The sequence below is a fragment of the Lampetra planeri genome, chromosome 44 (assembly GCF_965212315.1).
Source record: "Lampetra planeri chromosome 44, kcLamPlan1.2.h2, whole genome shotgun sequence".
NCBI lineage: Eukaryota > Metazoa > Chordata > Hyperoartia > Petromyzontiformes > Petromyzontidae > Lampetra > Lampetra planeri.
The window spans coordinates 5,284,348-5,303,449 of NC_136150.1; the positions used below are offsets into that span (position 1 = coordinate 5,284,348).

General features: G+C 48.1%; 1 protein-coding gene across 4 annotated transcripts in view; it reads left to right on the forward strand.

Annotated features, from left to right (window-relative positions):
* Positions 1–3,051: 3,051 nt before the first annotated feature.
* LOC144732875 (inositol hexakisphosphate kinase 1-like) overlaps positions 3,052–19,102 on the forward strand; it is a 57,686-nt gene continuing 41,635 nt past the window's right edge. Inside the window, exons 1-2 of one of the 4 annotated variants that reach the window (XM_078614533.1) lie at positions 3,052–3,242; positions 6,662–6,723. The gene's annotated coding sequence lies outside the window, so the exon portion shown is untranslated. The remainder of the gene's footprint in view (positions 3,243–6,661; positions 6,724–19,102) is intronic. The other 3 variants (XM_078614532.1, XM_078614528.1, XM_078614530.1) reach the window with 3 other exon arrangements.

A 19,102-nucleotide genomic window follows, 5' to 3' on the forward strand; every position in this document is an offset into this window, starting at 1 on the left:
CATCCTCGGTCGCAACGCGATGACGATGACCACCCATGGTGATACACCCCCGACCACCGCACACCGTAGAATCCCGAGGTCGTCTCCCCCCCCCCCCCCAAATCTTGATCACAACTGACTCACATTTACTCTTAGTTCTTTCGTTAAAGTCACGTAGGTAAAAAATGAAATTAAAATTAATAAAAATAAAACAATAAAATCACGACGTTTCGGAGGCAACTCTGGCTGTGACGGTCCCACCTGATGACGGAGACTTGTGTTGCCTCCGAAACGTCGTGACTTTATTGATTTATTTTTATTAATTTTAATTTCATTTTTTACCTACGTGACTTTACCGAAAGAACTAAGAGTATGAATCCTTGCAGTCACGAAAGCTTCAAATCTAGAATTAACTCACCCTTTATCCTCATCCAACAACTTCCCCTCCCGCACCTCCGATTAGTACCGTTGGCTACGTACGATGCGAAAGAAGTTTAACGTACATACAACTTACACGAACTACAGCGCGCCACCTTCAACACATCTTTATTCCAGCACCACCTCACAATCATCTCTTAGGGCCATTGCCCGAAACGTCACCTAATTTTTTTCCCCTCCCTTTTGAGGCCGTGTTATTGGCGAACGCGTTGAGTTATTTTCGTATTGTTATTAGGGGGTGGCGTTGGGTGAGTGGGGTAGTGTGTTGCCAAGTCAACACAGATGGCACTTGACATCCACTCTACTTTATTTATAAAGTGCTTCAAACAGCAATGTCTCGCCATCTCTTGGGGTCTCCTATCCGGAATTTGGGTCACTTTCGAATGCTCAAAGTTTATGCATTTTCTCGCGAGTTTTTATTTTTTAATACACCTAGTAATAATTATTGACATTTATTAGGCGCAGTTCGTGCAGGGGTCTCAGTGGTTAGGAAGTATAAATAAGGTACTATAAAGTCCGAAGTCCACTGGTCATACATGTATGCATACCTGTCAACCCTAATGGTTTACCCGTATTCTTATACATGTTGTACATGTTTGTCTATTTGTTTGTGTTTCTCCCTTGTGATTGGACTTTGTAGGATGAATGTTGAGATTTATAAGGAGCACGGGGTGACCAATAGGGTCAGAATTGATGTGTAATAAGGTTGGCACTGATAAGGGGTTGACAGGAATGTGTATAGTAATAGGTTTTTACCCTTTCAACTGGTACAAAACTGACACCTTTATACAAGGGATCATGTTTGCAATAACCACAACACAAGCAGTCAAAATGCAAACAAAAAAAACAACTCTGATAGTGATAATGATATGCACTGTCCTTGAAGTTGATTGGTCCACACCCGTGGCAGCTTTTCCTAGAGCCTCGTCTCCATTGGTGTTGGACCAGATGACGCCAAAAGGCGTACAATTCAAAAACAGCGCACTATCAGAGTATTGAGAGCTCGGGGTAAGCATTTACACTATGATACCTCCTTTACCAGTGGCAAAATATAGTAATGTATGTGTATGCCAGGCGAAACAGGTGAGTTTTGAGAGAACACCTTAACACGGTTTAATCACCTCACCTGTCCACCTCTCCCCGCTCTATGGAGTTGCCCAACATTGTACGCACACAGCCAGATTATAAATCAGATGATCTGGTGTTGCTGATGCTACATTGGCAGTGATACACAACTACAACAGCCATTCGCTCCGAAGTAGCGGTGACGTCACCAAGGGGCCTGTGCCAGGCCAGGTGCACTTTGAGGCCACGTGAAGGAGGAGGCCTCGGGGACAGACGCAGCAGGCGCCGTGGGTTGGCTGTTGTTGTTTGACTTGCATCCCACTGCGATTTTTGTACACAGCGTTGGTGTACGGTGCCTTTTCTGCAATATTTTGCTGTCTTTTCTTGGATTTTCTGTTTGCACATATTCACTTTAAGATGTTTCCTTGTTCATGTTTAAGTTTTTTGTTTGTTGCGGTTGCACCCGATTCAAGAGCCGAATGGCTCACAGGGCTATACCTAATACATGAACTTGACTGAGATGACCGGCAGATGCACCCAGCTGTACCCCTCCCACTTTGCCAACTTGCTCTATTTTATCCGCCCGGCGCTCCGCTCGTTGTTGTGAGCGTCGCTCCTCTGCTCTCCGTTGTTGCTGGAGAGCGACTGCCTCCAACAGCAGCGTCCTTCACGATCCTCCTCCATGAGGACAATAACACCACGCTCATGATCACAGAAGTTGACCCTCAGAGTGACATCTCGCGATGGGTGTGACCTCTGAACGATGGGCGTGGTCTAGTGGCGGATGGGCGGAGCCTCGTTCTTTTGTGGGCGTGGCTTCGCCTAGGTGGGCGTGGTCGAGTGGCCCAAACAGAATGAGACCCAAACAGCGCAGGAGGAATCCGATGAGCTATAAAGCTCTTCCCCCCCTCCCCCCACAGATGTTCAGTCGTCTTGTCCACGCCACTCATCTCACTCGAGGGAGCTCTCGAGAAGCACCTCAAGAGGGTATTTTGTCCAGTGGGGGCGGGTCAGAACGATAACAACAAACAATACAAAAACGCGATAGCAGTGCATAGTTACGGAAAGGTCAACAAATCACACAACATATTCTTGTTTCTTTCGGTAAAGTCACGTAGGTAGAATTTTTTTTATAATAGAGAAATGTTTTTGCTTTTATTATTTTAAATGTATTAATTTTTGTGAAATTATCTTTTCTTTTCTATCTACGTGATTTTGGGCAGATGGGCGTGGTCTCGTCTACGTGGGCGTGGTCTAGAGGGGCGGATCCTGGAGGAAGGAAGGGCGTGGTAATGTGCGTGTTCTATTGGCGAGTGGGTGGGGAGGCTTGCGATTAGGAGGTGTGGTCTCGGTAAACTGGGCGTGGTCTAGTGAGCGGGCCGGAAGCGTGAGGGGGCGTGACTTCATAGCAATGGGCGTGGTCTAGTGAGCAGACCGGAAACTGAGGGCGTGGCTTCGTCTCAGTGGGCGTGGTCTAGTGAGCGGACCAAAAACTGGGGGCGTGGTTTCGTCTCCGTGGGCGTGGTCTAGTGAACGGACCGGAAGCTGGGGGCGTGGCTTCGTCTCAGTCTGCGTGGCCTAGTGAACGGGCCGGAAACTGGGGGCGTGGCTTCGTCTCCGTGGGCGTGGCTAGTCACCAAGGTGGGCGTGGTCTCGTCGCCGGGCGGGGGCGTGGCCTCGCGCCCAGTAAACAAACCGATCGGAGCGGTGCATTGTGTGGGGTTGTTTACACGACGCCGCTGCTGCCCCTGGGAGTCAAGGTAACGCGCACCCCCCCTCCCTCACTCTTTGTTGTTGTTGTTGTCGTGAGTTGTTGTTCATAAAACAACCGCGGCTCACGCCGTTACTGCCCCGCCTTTTGTCAAATCCGCTGCTTGGATGAGGGCCGCACCACCACCACCACCAACGCGTTCTGATCGGGCTCGTGGGAGTTCTTTAACCATACTTCACCTCAGTCTGATGGACCATACTTCACCTCGCTGGTCAAGGCGGCGGGGATGAGGCGGTGGGGGCTACATAATCGATAACCACTGCACCACCCGCTCCGAATGGATACCGGGCAGCAGTCCCACATCTCTCTCCTCTGGTCCCAACATGCCCTGTTGTTGTTGTTGTTGCGCACTCACTCGCTGCAATCCGTCCAGTGAGAATCTATGGCATTGTCCAGGAGGACATCTGTGCAGGACATCTGCCAAACACTACTGGACACCTGTGAACAAGAGCTTGATTGCTCATCGGGTTTTTCCAGTGTGAATACAAACTCTGATTCTGATATTCTGTTGTACTGGAGAAAGCAACTACTGTCACTCGCAGATGGCAGTGAGGCGGTGGTGGTGGTGGTGGCTGAGATGTTTTCACCATTAAAAATATCTTTGGTCACATCACGCCATCTCTGCTCTACTTTTATTTACGAAAGTTAAGTAAACATTTTTGTTGACTGCTAAGTAAAGTAAGTGAGCGGGCTTTGGCCGGGGACGTCATACCTAGAAGGAATGATGGTCAGTGTTCGAGTCTAATCATGGAGTGGCAATCAACACAGGGAAGAAACCTTCTTGGTTGTTTCGGTAAAGTCACGTAGAATGGAAATAATAAAATAATGAAAATAAAACATAATAAAATAATTCTCACGACGTTGTATTTTTATTATTTTATTATTTTCATTCTACGTGACTTTACCGAAAGAACCAAGAAGATGAATCCCTGCAGTCACGAAAGCTTTAAATCGAAAGGGAAGACACCGTACATGCCAGTGTTCTTCACTCATTTTCAGGGGGTGCGTGGGGGGCACTTTGGCCGATAAGACATCAATTTGAGGGCCGCCACACATTAGACTCCATTGGGGTTTGACAACACGATGGGGTGTTGACACATTTGTGTGTGTGACCACATTCTGGCGAATTGCCCGATGATGCTAGATGCAATTACCAGCGAAACGTCGTGCTACTCAAAAATTGTAAATGCTGTGGTTTCACGCTTCAACACACCGGTGGGCTAAAGCAGTGAACTATTTTGTCTTGTCAACGTGACACTTTTTTTGCTGATTGGCCGTGTCGGGTTGTGGAGGGTTACGACACATTTATAAATAACGCGATCTAACCCCAAAAAAACGTTAATTATTAATAATATTGGTCGCGAAAGCCTTACGTGTTAAACTAACATTCACACATGGACACCAGGGGCCCCCAAGAGCCCACAGGCCTTGCAATGAAGAACGAGACTGTCCATCGTGGAGGTGGAGGGATGAAATATATTTTGTGTGCGGGAGCTCAATGGTTTGTTGACTCAGGCAGCTAGCTATGGCTGTAGGGTTTTGGTGGTACATGTTGTTGATGTCGTTTATTGTGAAAATTCGGTCACAGTTCCTATGATCACTGTTTCATTGCTTTCATGGCTTTATTTTGGTGATTTCGAAAAGTGTTTTGGTTTGGCCATGTTTGTTGTAGTACGGAGTTAGACTGATGGCCTTAATCTAAGTTGTCTTGTGGTTGTTGTTGTTGTTTGACTTGCATCCCACTGGGATTTTTGCACACAGCGTTGGTGTACGGTGCTTTTTGTGGAATATTTTGCTGTCTTTTCTTGGGTTTTCAGTTTGCACATAGTCACATAGTCACTTTAAGATGTTTTCTTGTTCATGTTTTTTGTTTGTTGCGGTTGCACCCGAGTCAAGAGCCGAATGGCTCACAGGGCTATACCAAAAAAATTTAACTGAAACTGAATCCGTCGCAAGACTGAAGGATGGCGATGGCTTGGGGAGTCCTCCCTACAGGAGTGGATACACAATGGCTGATGATGATAATTAATCATAGTGACATGCCTGCTATAAGACAATCTTCTTTTAACGCAGCTCTTAATAGTTCTGTTCCGTAATATAGTAATAAAATCCACCAATTGATGAAGGCCCTTACACGCCATGCCTGTTTGAGGGAGAGGTTTTTTTAAAACCATACTTCACCACAACGGTCAATGGCTGGTTGGTGAGGAGGGCTTTAATCTCTCAATCGATAATTTCTGCCGCAGCCAGTCCGGTTTGTCATAGGGATAATTATTGGCGTAAGGCATTGCCACCGAGAACCCAGGGTACGCCTATCCATCATCATAATAATAATGCTGTCGTGTTGCAAACCCTCTTCCTATAATCCCACGAACAGGTGTTTTGTTTATAAATAAAAAGAGAAATATAAGGCGAGGAGATGGATGTGTCGTGCCAAAACAATTCCCGGAACAGCGTGCCGGGACGTTAATCGGCTGCAATGACCGGCAATGTAACAGTGCAGCGTGCTAACCACTGCGCCTATCCCAGCACTTGAGTTGTTGTTTTGCGTTTTGTTGTTGTTGTTTTGTTACGCGTGCCGAGAGAGGACATCGTGGCGCGCGCAACACGAGCCCACGCGGTGGGAGGGGGTCGATCTCTCGGCCAGGATAAACAATCGTTTGTTTGAAAATAGGTTTTCACATTTATTTTTTGGTGTTAAGATGTTAAAACACCAAACTTAAACCTTTTTACAAGGAACCATGTCTGCATTAACCACAATACTTGTGGTCAGAATGCAAACAAAAAACATACTCTGATCATTTCTGCATATATTATCAGAGTAATGCGAACAAAAAACATACTCTGATAATTTCTGCATATATTATCAGAGTAATGCGAACAAAAAACATACTCTGATAATTTCTGCATATATTATCAGAGTAATGCAAAAAAATACTCTGATAATTTCTGCATATATTATCAGAGTAATGCAAACAAAAAACATACTTTGATAATTTTTGCATATATTATCAGAGTAATGCAAACCAAAAACATACTTTGATAATTTTTGCATATATTATCAGAGTAATGCAAACAAAAAACATACTTTGATAATTTCTGCATATATTATCAGAGTAATGCAAACAAAAAAACATACTCTGATCATGTCTGCATATATTATCAGAGTAATGCATATATAAAAAAAACATACTCTGAAAATATATGCATATATTATCAGAGTGTTTTTTTTTTGCATTCTGACCACAAGTATTGTGGTTAATGCAGACACGATGCCTTGTAAAAGGTTTTAGTTTGGTGTTTTAACATCTTAACATCTGCTTTGTTGCCAGAAAAAAGGGGAAAACCTATTATCATATTTTGGCGCTGGCAAAGAAGGTCCCATAAAATCGTTTTCTTTCTTAACAGCTGCTCCTGCCGCTACTGCTTACCGCTCAACAGCAGCTGCGAACCAACATCGCATCTCCACGGTGGGTTACACCGCCATCGATCTCACAGAGCGGGTGGTGCGGAGATTCGCGTGATACCCAATGAACCCTTACCCACCCGATATAGCTGCCGTGTGAGGGCCTCCCCCCATCGATCCACACGGAGCGCTGTGCGTGGGTTGTTGTTGTTGCTGTTTGACCGTTCGTTTGTGAAAACAGAGGGCGTGGAAGTACGGAACAACGAAGGATGGTTTGCATGTATTGCGCTGCGACATCAATCCTCGCAGCCTATGCCAACCGTTGTGCTTGGTGGCCGCCCGTACAATCGCTAGCCAGGCGCAAACCAGATTAGCTGCAGAGATCTGACGAAATTGATCTGACGACATTCCTTGGGGGTTAAGCGTGGTGCGTGTTGTGGAGATTTTAGGTTTTAGGGGCGATTGGTGGCACGGTGGTTAGGGCGCTTGGCTATTGTACCTGATTGGCCTGGGTTCGATTCCCGCGTATAGGCAACATCAGTGGCGAATATGTCACCTGGACCTGGAGCCCCCCCCCCAGCCTTATATGAGAACTTTGTACGGTGTGGAAACATCAGCACTGGGGAGACAAAGGCGGCTGGGCGTGGGGCTGACCATACCGTCCCATCGTGCGCCGTTCCGGCCTTTATAGCTGATTGCTAGCGGCACTTGCCCCTACTGCCTCTATAGGCTATACGGGGGATCTTCGCCTTCGTATGTGTTTATATATGTATGTGTAAACACATACAGATCCACTGACTCGCCTTGCAATTTGACACTGATGTTGCTGTAAGCATGGCCCGAGGAAGAGTCTAGAGTTCTCGACTTCTTGTTTCCAATTCACAGGGCGACCTTTGTAAGGTTACCATGTCTTAAATTCTGTACGTATGTAGGGTGAACTTCTTTCGCACTGTACGTAGCCAACGGCGCTAATCGGAGGTGCGGGGGAAGAACAGAAAACTGAACACAACAAGTAGTTCTAAAGAATTAAAATTTTAATGTAGATAACTTGAAAGTGCATAGCTCCAGTGGCTCCTATGATATCGGCAAGGAAGAGCATTCCAGACGGCCGCAGAAGCAGAACAGAACTACTAAGAACTGCGTTAAAAGATGATTGTCTTATAGCAGGCATGTCACTATGATTAATTATCATCATCAGCCATTGTGTATCCACTCCTGTAGGGAGGACTCCCCAAGCCATCGCCATCCTTCAGTCTTGCGACGGATTCACTTTCATTTATTAGGTATAGTTCTACACTATGGGAACCTCATTTGCCAGTAAAAATATGATAATTGGTTGTTGGTGTCATCTGGTCCAACCCATGTGAGACTAGGCTCTAAGGAAAGCTGTCTCGGGTGTGGACCAATCAACTTCAAGGACAGTGCACATTATTCGAGTTATGTCTTTTGTTTGTATTATGACTGCAGGTATTGCGGTCTATGCAAACATGACTCCTTCTAAAAAGGTGTCAGTTTTGTTGCCAGATAGAAGGGTAAAAAAACAATTATCAGGTATAGTTCTGCGAGCCATTCGGCTCTTGAATCGGGTGCAACCGCAACAAACAAAAAGCATGAACAAAGCGCACGATGGGGTGACCGTCTTAAGGGGGGGGGGGGGTCAATAAAATCACTCTTGACATTATTTTCACACAGCAGCAATCCGGCGCTCGCCCGATGCTCCACACGGGCATGGGGCAGCCGTGCGTGGGGCAGCGGACAACGTCGAGCGCCAGGAGCAAAGAAAAATTTACCCGTAAAAACAAAGTTTTTCACTATAAATCCTTTATATGCATGGCGGCTAGAGTCCTCTCGTCCTCTGGCTTGAGATGGCTGCCACCTATGGGTCAGATGATTGCCTGCCACCATTAAGCAATTGGTAATTAAATATAAAAAAAAAATTCCTAAAAAGTGTAAAATTTTGGAGAAAAAATGTCAGCTCGATTGGATCACGGGAAGTGGGTTAAAAAACGACCGAAAGATTTGCACGGTCGTAAGCGCGCAAGCATGCAAGCACGCAAGCACGCAAGCAAGCAAGCGAACTTAATATAAAGGATTTAAAAAAAAAGTCTGGAAATCCGCGACGGTCGCGAGGGCACCTGCCAAAGAAGGCACCTGCGCTCGTAGCTCATTCAGCGCACGCCGGACTTAGCCGGTGGGGGGGGGGGGGGCGGGTAGGCGGGCGCTATGTTTGGGGGGCAGTGTTGGTTGGGGCTTTGTTGCGGTCAGCAGTTCAATCCGCTGGACGGGAGCCGTGGCGTTGAGCCCGGTCGGTGTTGATTAAAATAGCGGCTTCGTCATCTTCGACAGCCGACCCTCAGCCCCTTGTCGTTGGTTGTCCATCTTCATTACCGTTTTGAGCCACCACCACCACCGTCGTCGTCGTCGTCGTGATCGCCGTCGTTGTTGCCGCCGTTGGAGTGGTTGTGGAGAATAGGGATTACGGATCGTGAATTTGTGGCGTGCCTGCTTTGAACGAATCCCCCAGCATCATCAGAGCGCCTCGCATCGCATCTCCGCCTCCATTATTCCGGTGCCCACAGCTGTAGGTTGATTTAAAGCTTTCGTGACTGCAGGGATTCATATTCTTGGTTCTTTCGGTAAAGTCAAGAATAGGTTTTATTCGTTGTTTTAATCGAGGGCGGGGGTCGGCGACCTGCGGCTCCGGAGCTGAGTTGCGGATCTTTTAAGGATCGTTTCGTGACGATGTTTTATCCAGGACCGCTGTCTCGTGTGTGTCACGTTGCGTTGTGGCTTTTGAAATGTTGAGGAGTTTTTGTTATTTTGGTTGCCGACCCCTGGTCTGGGGGGACCCCCTGATGGCAGCTGCCCCTGTGTGGCACAAAGTGACGCAGCACCGGCCTGCTGGTGGGCACGATGTTACGAGTGGTTATTTCAACGCGAGAATTGTTGTGTTTTTTACTTAGCAGAAGTTTAACACGTAGGCTTTCGCGACCAGTGTTATTCATAATAAAGACTTTTGGGTTAGATCGCGTAAGTATAAATGCGTGGTAACCCTTCACCACCCGGCAGGCGGTGAGGTTTATCATGTAAACAACGCGCCAATTAGTTACTACTTCACCACACCGGTGTGTTAGCAGATGCTGAGCTGTGACCTACTCTTTTATCAAATAAACGCTTGCGGTAACTTGCACAGGGTAATTCCTGTGCACTCACAGGCTTAACCAGGGCGGCCTGACCTTTGCCAGTGTCTGTCTCTGGGTCTCCTTTAAGAGGTGGGAGGGGTATTTCAGCCGATTCGAAGCGACATCGACGGTTGTATTTTTTTATTCGGGAAATGTTGCGTAACTCGGTGTGATAATGTTACGAGGGATGGCGACAAGATCTTGTGGACGGAAGGAAGCAAGGGGCAGGCGTGGTGGCCTTGGAAGCGTTGGCCATGATGACCTCTTGACCTTGACTGGAACAAAAACGTGAATTCTAAATCCTGTATGCGAGGGTCATGAATAGGGGTGATGCGTGCTAATGCCCCTATCATGACCATCAGCAGCAGTAACCATGATCTATCCACAACTCGATGAAGGTCTTTGACAACCACCGCCATCTCTCCCAGTCTCGCAATCCAACAATCCGTCCGGCTCTTCCACACGCGAGCGGAATTTCACTCGCTCCTTCTCCGCGGCGGAAGTAGGCACCGGCGTTTTAACAACTTTTTAGTTGTACTTGTACGCCCCCCGGATTATTTTTGACGCTTCCGCCAAAGTTGGCACCGGATTGCTCGCAACCGGATCGGGACCTGGCTCGAGGGTGCTCGGACCGCTCCTCAAATGTCAAACTGGCAGAGGCCTCGCCTGGCACTGGACCATCTTTTTCTTTTTAGCAATCGGAGCCGGGAGGTGAGTGCCCACCCTCTGTGTCCGCCGCTGTGTGTCAGCGGAATTTTCCATTCTTCTTCTTGTTTTTACCTCCTCCTCCTCCCCCCCCCTCCTCTTCCTCCATCCAGTTTATTGATATCCAGTCCGGACACGCAGTGAACTTCCGTCGTCACGCGTTCAGTTGGAAATTTGTGCACATTCCTTGCATGTTCCACTTGAAGACGGAAGCTTGTGTTGCCTCCGAAACGTCGTGATTTTTTTTTACTTTTATTAATTTTAATTTTTTACCTACGTGACTTTACCGAAAAAACCCAAGAATATGATTCCTTGCATGATTTTTTCCGAACTTGTTTGTTTCGTAGTTGCGTGAACAGTAGGTTATAATATTTGCTGCTTAATACGTCTGTCCTTTTGTTTTGCTCGACCCTATCTTGAGCCAAACCTTGCAGCCTTCTCTATTCAGTTGCGTAATCGTTGTGGTTCGTGTGCATTGGGTGTAACAAATGCTGTCGCGGGTTGGGCTAATCACTTGAAGAAGCTGTCAGCACGGCGAGCGAAACGTCGCGCGTCCGTGCCGAACGCCACACGAGGTACGGCCCGCAAACCTGGCGAAAAAAATTTGAACAATGTTCTGAAAAGTGCGCAAAGAAACATGTGTGTGTGTGTGTTGAACATCTTTCGGACCGTACGTAGCCAACCGCGCTAATCGGAGGTGCGGGGGAAAGGACAACAAACTAAACACAAAAAGCGGCTCTAAAGAAATGAGTTTTCAATCGAGATTTAAAAGTGCCGTAGCGGCAGCAGCTTCACACGTAGGTTTCGCGGCCAATATTATTCATAATGAATATTTTTTTGGGGTTGTATCGCGTAAATATGAATGTGTTGTTAAACCCGCCACCGCCCGACACAGCCAATCAGTAAGAGTTTGCGAAGTAAACAAAACGTGCCAGTTAGTTACTAGTTCAGAACACCGGTGGTGTGTTGGAGAGTGCACCCACGACATTTGCGATTCGAGCACGATGTTGCGTTGTGCCCCCCCCCCCCCCCCATTGACCACGCTGGTCAATCCGGGTTTGCGGTGAAGGTGCTTACCCCCGATGCCAAATCAGAAATCACTCGCCAACGATGTTTGTCGAACTCAGGCTGCCGGGTTCATCGCGCAGTGCGCCACCGCTGTCCCACCGCTCTCCCTCGCCCACTTATTACGTAGGACCCCTGATGGAAGTCTTCACGTACGGCTGAGACTTCCATGAGTAAATTATTTTTTTGATAATTGTGCAATAGACAAAGCGGGGGGGGGGGGGGGACCAGTTTCAAATTACAAGATCAGCCATCACTCAAGTGGTGGCATTGTTTATTTCAGGGCTGGCATCCCCAGCACTTTGTGTAACATCGCAGCATTTCACAGCAACGCGTTCATTTCTGTTCCTCCGGGGCTCGCGTTGCCGCGTGAGTTTGCCGCGTTTGCGCTGCTGTGCTGCGCTGTGAGTCTTTAAACCAGGGGTGGAGAACGTCCGGTCCGCGAGCCGTACAACGCTCGCGAGATCATTTGGTCTCTGGCCCTGCCAAGGCAAACGCAGGCGGGACTCGAAATTCAATAAATCTCGGAGCAAACCTGGAAAAGCAGTTGCGAGTAGCAACATCGTCAATAGCAGCTAACATCACACGCCTTGCCAAAGAGAAGCAGTTCCAGCCATCGCATTAGGGGCGAGTTAATTAAATGTTTGACCAAATATAACGGGCTAATTTTTACATTGATAATTTTGTATGGCCCGCGAATGATGTTACAAATATCCAAATGGCCCTTGGCAGAAGAAAGGTTCCCCACCCCTGTTTAAACCATCTCGATTGAAAACTAATTTCTTGAGAACCGCTTTTTGTGTTTAGTTGCCCTTCCGCCCGCACCCCCGATTAGCGCGGTCGGCTACGTACGACGCGATGTTCGACGTTTCGCTCCACGCGCCGCCGCTAGCTTCTTCGGGAACTAGAGGAACTCATACGGACGGGGTGGGTGGCCCACTTCCACCAATACGTTTGAGACGCCTGTAAAGCCCAAAGCATAAAACGCATCACCGACAAGTGGGCCATCCACTCACACCCCGGCGATATCGCTGCAATCCGCACTGCGTCGACCGCCGCCTTGGATTGGTTGAAGGGCCTTAACATCCAACTATGGCATCATCGACACAGACTGTTGCTCACGTGCCATACGAAGGAATAATTTTAGGTTCCGCAGCCCGAGCGAGGGTCAGCCACCATGTCGCCCCGTGATGTTCTCCAAGCGGATGAGCTTCTTCTACAGCAACGTGATGGGGGTTAAACCGAAGAAGCTGCTGTGCATTTGCACGTGGTGATGATGATGATGGGCCACTTTGTTGAACTGTCATTTGTGGCCAGGTCGCTCCTGAAAAAGAAGCTAATAGCTCAATGGGCTTTACCTGTTAAGGTAAAACGTTGTTTATGTATATATATTTTTAAGTGATTTGTCCTATAATTTGCACCCCTATCGTGTTTCGTGTTTTGTTTGTTTGTTGTTGTAACCGTTCTGACCCCGTGCCCCTATTGGACATCTGTCAAAAAGAGCTTCATAGCTCATCGGATTCCTCCTCCTGCGGGATAAATAAATATTCTGATTCTGGAAGCGAAACGTCGGGCGATCGGCACAAGCGAGCCGGAGAGAGGCTCACTTTGTGTCGGCTCTTACCAGCTTGTATTTTTTTTGTCATTGTCGCTGGCCAGGGGCCAGCGGGAATTTATGCAGAGTTTGTTTGACAGAAGGCGTAGTAGGCATCACTTTATTTATCTCCGTCTTCCCGCAGTGCCCGTGGTGAGATGTAACCCGCTTGGTAAACTGAAATGCACCGTCCTTTGAAGTATTTTCGAATACAGAGCCTCAACCGGTGGGGGAGGGAGGGGGTGGCTGTGTTGCTGCCGTCACCGCCGCCTCTGCCGTTGAAACATTTTTAAATCCTTTATATTAAGTTCGCTTGCTTGCTTAGGACCGTGCAAATCTTTCGGTCGTTTTTTAACCCACTTCCCGTGATCCAATCGAGTTGACATTTTGCACACAGACTCGTTGTGCGTGATAATGCATTTTCGTGAAAAAAAATCCAAAATTTTCCACTGTTTAGGGAATTTTTTTTTAAATATTTAATTACCAATTGTTTAATGCTGCCAGACAATCTTCTGACCCATAGGTGGCAGCCATCTCAAGCCAGAGGACGAGAGGACTCTAGCCGCCCCGATGCCACGCATATAAAGGATTTATAGTGAAAAACTTTGTTTTTACGGGCTTACTTGTTTCGAACCAAAACGGATCGTGAAGCGGCGTCACGGTGTGACACGAGTCCGACGACCCGAGTTCTACTCCCGGTCAAGGGCCAACGACGGCGCTGAGCGGTGAACCGGTCCGAGGCGGTCTCGCTCGCTTCACCAATAACACTGGTCGACACACTTTTTCTGGCATAAGGTATTCCAACGGTTTTAAGGTAAGTTTGGGGTGCTGATTCCACATCTGGCATCAGTTTTTGTCTATCACATCAGGTTTTTGAGATATCAAATATTGCATTTTCAATAAAAACTGCAGAAGAAAAATATTAAACAAATGTGGATATCTACATAAAATGATGTTATAAACACACTTTCCTAAAAATACAGCACCATATTTTAACACTAAAGCAGTCACTGACTCGCAACAACTTGCAATCATAAGTGACAGAGTTAATTTCGGGTAAAATCAATGAAAATGGGGTATGCCGATAGCATAAAATGAAATGTGATAGAGCAAATCCGAGATCAGATTTGGAATCAGCACCCTGAAATTAGTCTAAAACAGCTGCAAAAGTCCAGGCCAGAATTTTTGTTGTTGTTGACCAGTGTTATCCGCGTTGGCCGATGTGGCGAAGTATGGTTAAAACGACCCCCACGATTTCCCCCGTCGCGGCTAACATCGACAGAGAGTGAACTAACTGCTCGTGGGTTCCCCATCACTTCACCGATGCACACTGACCGGTACGGTGAAGGTATCGTCAACCAAGCCCCTATGGCGTATACAGCATGGGAATGCCATCGTGCAGCAGGGGAATGATAAGGGCCTTTGCATTAGTTGAACCTCACCGCTCTGTTACCACTCTACTCTTCTCCACGCACTCTCTGCTCTAGCAACCTTGGCTCTTCTGTCAGAGTCTGCGGTCAGCCTGAGCTCAGTGGAAGGTCGCTCATTCTCCTCTGCTTCCCCCCCTCTTCCCCACTCCCCCCCCCCCCCCACCGTGTCTAGAACTCCACTCCCCTAGCCGCCCGTGCTGTCGACTCCCTGTCCCCTGGCTCAAGTGCGGGCTCGAGACCTCCCCGTTAGCCTCACACAGGGGTCGGCAACCAAAATAAGAAGGGACATTTTTTTTTATTCGGTGAAGAACTCAATATTTAATGAGCCGCGATGCACGTGAATACGAGACAGTGGGTCCTTAATAAATAACTTCACGAAACAGTCCTCAATGAGCCGCGTACGGCTGCAGAGCACCAGGTTGCCGACCCCTGTCCATGGTAATCTCATGGACTTCCATGGTCAGGGGGTCTGCGGTCAACGTAACAAGAAGAAGAGACATTTTTTTTCGAATTTCAAAAGCCGCGCTGCAGTCCTTAATGTGCCAGCATGTCTCTCCGGAGCCGCAGGTTGCCGACCCTTCGTCGAACCCAGCAGACGCACCTCTCTCTCTGCCCCCCCCTCTCTCTCTCTCTATTTAAGGCCTCGACACAGAGGCATTGGGTCTCTGTGTGTCTCTGTGTTGTCTCTCTTTGTGTGTCTCTCTCTGTGTGTCTCTGTGTTGTGTGTCTCTCTCTGTGTGTGTCTCTGTGTTGTCTCTCTCTGCTTGTGTGTCTGTCTGTGTGTCTCTGTGTTGTGTGTCTCTGTGTGTGTGTCTCTGTGTTGTCTCTCTCTGCTTGTGTGTCTGTCTGTGTGTCTCCGTGTCTGTGTTTCGTCTCTCTCTCAAATTTATTTCTACCTGATGACGTTTGCTTGTGTTGCAATCGAAACGTCGTATTCTATTATTTAATTAATTTTCTTTCTACGTGACTTTACCCAAAGAACCAAAGGGTTAGTAGTAGGTTTTTACCCTTTCAACTGGTACAAAAACTGACACCTTTATACAAGGGATCATGTTTGCAATAACCACAACACAAGCAGTAAAAATGCAAACAAAAAGAAACAACTCTGATGATGATAATGATATGCACTGTCCTTGAAGTTGATTGGTCCACACTCGAGACAGCTTTTGGCGTCATCTGGTCCAACACCAATAGAGACTAGGCTCTAAGAAACGCTGTCTCGGGTGTGGACCCATCAACTTCATGGACAGTGCATATCATTATCATTATCAGAGTTGTTTCTTTTTGTTTGCATTTTGACTGCTTGTGTTGTGGTTATTGCCAACATGATCCCTTGTATAAAGGTGTCAGTTTTTGTACCAGTTGAAAGGGTCAAAACCTACTACTATATTTTGCCACTGGTAAAGGCGGTCTCAGTGTAAACCAAAGGGTTTCTCACCTTTTACCGCAGCCTGCATCCCTTTGGTTCTCAAAAGGCGCTCGCACCCCCAGAGGAGTGCGGGCAGCCCGGGTCAAGCACCACTGGCCTAACCGATCGCCTCTTCCCCTCTCTCGAAATAGACGTGCGCACCGTGCCTGCGAGCTCGTCATCGCGTCTTGGATTCCGCAATGTGTTGTTTTGGCCGCGCCGTAGTTCCAGCTCGGGTCTTGAGCAACGGACGTGGTCGTTCTGGCAGGCGGCGGCGTCGCCGCGAGCGCCGAATGCTCGCGACTTTAAAGGCTTAGCGAGCGCAAACTCTGCCGCCTCGTTACTCGGCAGCGACCAGGTCGTAGGAGGAGGTGTCGATGACCTGTTTTCTTCGGCTCGGATCTCGGGGCAATAGATATGCGCAGTTGTGTTTGGCCATCTCACCACAGCGGTGGGAGTGTGAGGATGATGATGATGATGATATGAATGGAGAGGTTTTTTTTTTATAGATGCAGCGGAATTTATGCCTCATCACACAACGCTTGCGCGGTCCGCAAGCGTGGAGCCGCGGACGATCAAGATTGGGTTCTTTGTTTTGGTGCCATTTCTTAATTTGTTGATTAATTTTAGATTGTGCTCGCTAGTAGGGTTCTTATTTATATGTTCTTGGTAGTGGCTGTCCGTGAGCCGCTTCGTTGAGCTATCATTTGTGGCCAGGTCGCTTCTGAAGAAGAACTACGCAGCTGAGTGGGCCCTTGCCTGGTTAAAAAAAGGGAATTGGTATTTTATATAATTAATGTGCATCGTTATGGGATTCCATTAATATGGACGATGCTATTTTAAAATTAAATTTTTTTTATCTTCTTGGTTCTTTCGGTAAAGTCACGCGTCATTCAGGCGCTGTCTTTCCGACAGACCTGTTCTTCACCTGAGGACGGCTGCTTGCGTTGTGGCCGAAACGTCGTGAGAATTATTTTATTATCTTTTATTTTTATTATTTTTATTATTTCCCTTCTACGTGACTTTACCGAAAGAACCAAGAAGATGAATCCCTGCAGTCACGAAAGCTTTAAATCGAATTTTTGTTTTTATTACGATGTTTTCAGCCAATTGGTGAGCGTGCGTGCGTGCGTACCGTTGCGGGAGGAAACCGGAGCACCCCGAAAAAAACCCCACGCGTGTGGGTGGGGGGGGCCCGGGGTTGGGGGGGGGCCCGTGGGGGGGCCCGACGTTCAAGCGGATGAGATTAGTCCGCGCTCTGCTGCACCGCCTTCACCTGGCGAGCCAGGGTGGTACGGCACCTCATCGATGCCGACCCACGCGGAGAAGGGAGGGAGCTTAGCGGCGTTCGTGTGCGGTGATCCACCAACTCTCGCTGCTGCTGCTGCTGCTGCCGCTTCCACAGCGCTGGGTCACAGACAGCCGCGTGCAGCAGCAGCAGTGTAGCCACTACCACCACCACCGCCGCCGTTCACCATCAAAGATCAAAGGCAACGATCCCCCGTGTAGCCTTTAACAGACGGGGCAAGTGCTGTTAGCGGGCACCTACGAAGGGGGACGGTGGACAGCACCACGCCCGGCCACCTTTGTCTCTTGAGCTGCAATGTTTACTACACATTGCACCAAGTACTCATTTGAGGCTGAGGCGATCTAGGGAAGGCCCAGGACCGGTTCGTATAAATGTCATTGGTGTTTCCCGTGAGCGGGAATTGAACTCGGGTGGCCAGGTTCGTAGCGCGGTGCGCTAACCACTGCACTACCGCCACCACCCGCCGCCACCACCACCACCACCATCGCCGCCGCCACCATCGCCACCGCCACCACCGCCGCCGCCGCCACCCGCCGCCGCCGCCGCCGCCACCGCCGCCGCCACCACCACTGCCACCACACCACCAAAGTCACCGTGCAATGCTAGCGGCAGGGGCATCTGTCTTCCACGTAGAACTCTTGGTGGTCGAGTTAAAAGTGGAGGTCAAGGACAAACTTCAAACGGCACACGCAGATGAAACGCGGCAAATGCCGATACGTCGATGGTGTGACGATGAAGCGGTGACATTTGATTGCATCGGTGCAATTACGATGGGAGGGTGACAATCGTGAGACAGACGTTTCATTCGACAATTCGTAGTGCCGTAGTTGTACGATAATGAAACAAATAAATAACACCGATGGTGGTATGTTGATGATGAAATCACGCAGGTTTGAATACTGTACATCAGGCCTTCACAGGTGCTCACCGACAGCACTTGCCCCAAAAGTCTGTTAAGGCTATACGGGTGATCTTTGTGTGTATGCGTGTTTGTGCTCCAGATCTGTACAGCTGTATTGACACTGGGCACAAGTTTGGGGTTGCGTCTTACACTCCGGAGAACACTTTGGTGAGATCATAAAAAAACTGACATTTTTTACGATGCATCAGTCATGCGAGCTTCTTCGCACGGCCGATGTTGATGCAGATGATCACGTTGGGAGTAGCGCAGTGCATCACAGCCGTGATGAAGCCTCCCCCTTCGTATTTGTGATTCGGGCATTGAGGCGTTATGTGACTTGCTCACATTTCCTATACTTGGCACTTTGCTCATGATGATGATCCGTAATAGAGGTTTTTTTTTGGGTTCGATCGCGTAAATATAAATGTGTCGTTAAACTGACCACCACCCGACACAGCCAATTGAAAAGGTTTGTCACGTAAACAGAACGTGGCCAATTCGTTACTAGTACAGCACACCGGTGTGTTGGAGAGCAAATCCACAACATTTACAATCATGAGTACGACGTTTCGCCAGTCATTACAAACAGCATCATCAGGCGACAGCCAGATTTGTTCTTCACCTGAGGACGGCTGCTTGCGTTGTGGCCGAAACGTCGTGAGAATTATTTTATTACGTTTTATTTTTATTATTTTATTATTTCCCTTCTACGTGACTTTACCGAAAGAACCAAGAAGAGAAATCCTCCTGTTTCGTTCTTAAATTAGGGGATGAATGTGACGTCGTTCCTCGTGAGCCAATCAGGTGCGAAGGCCAGTTCGGGGGGGGGGGGGGTTATTGAATGCATGT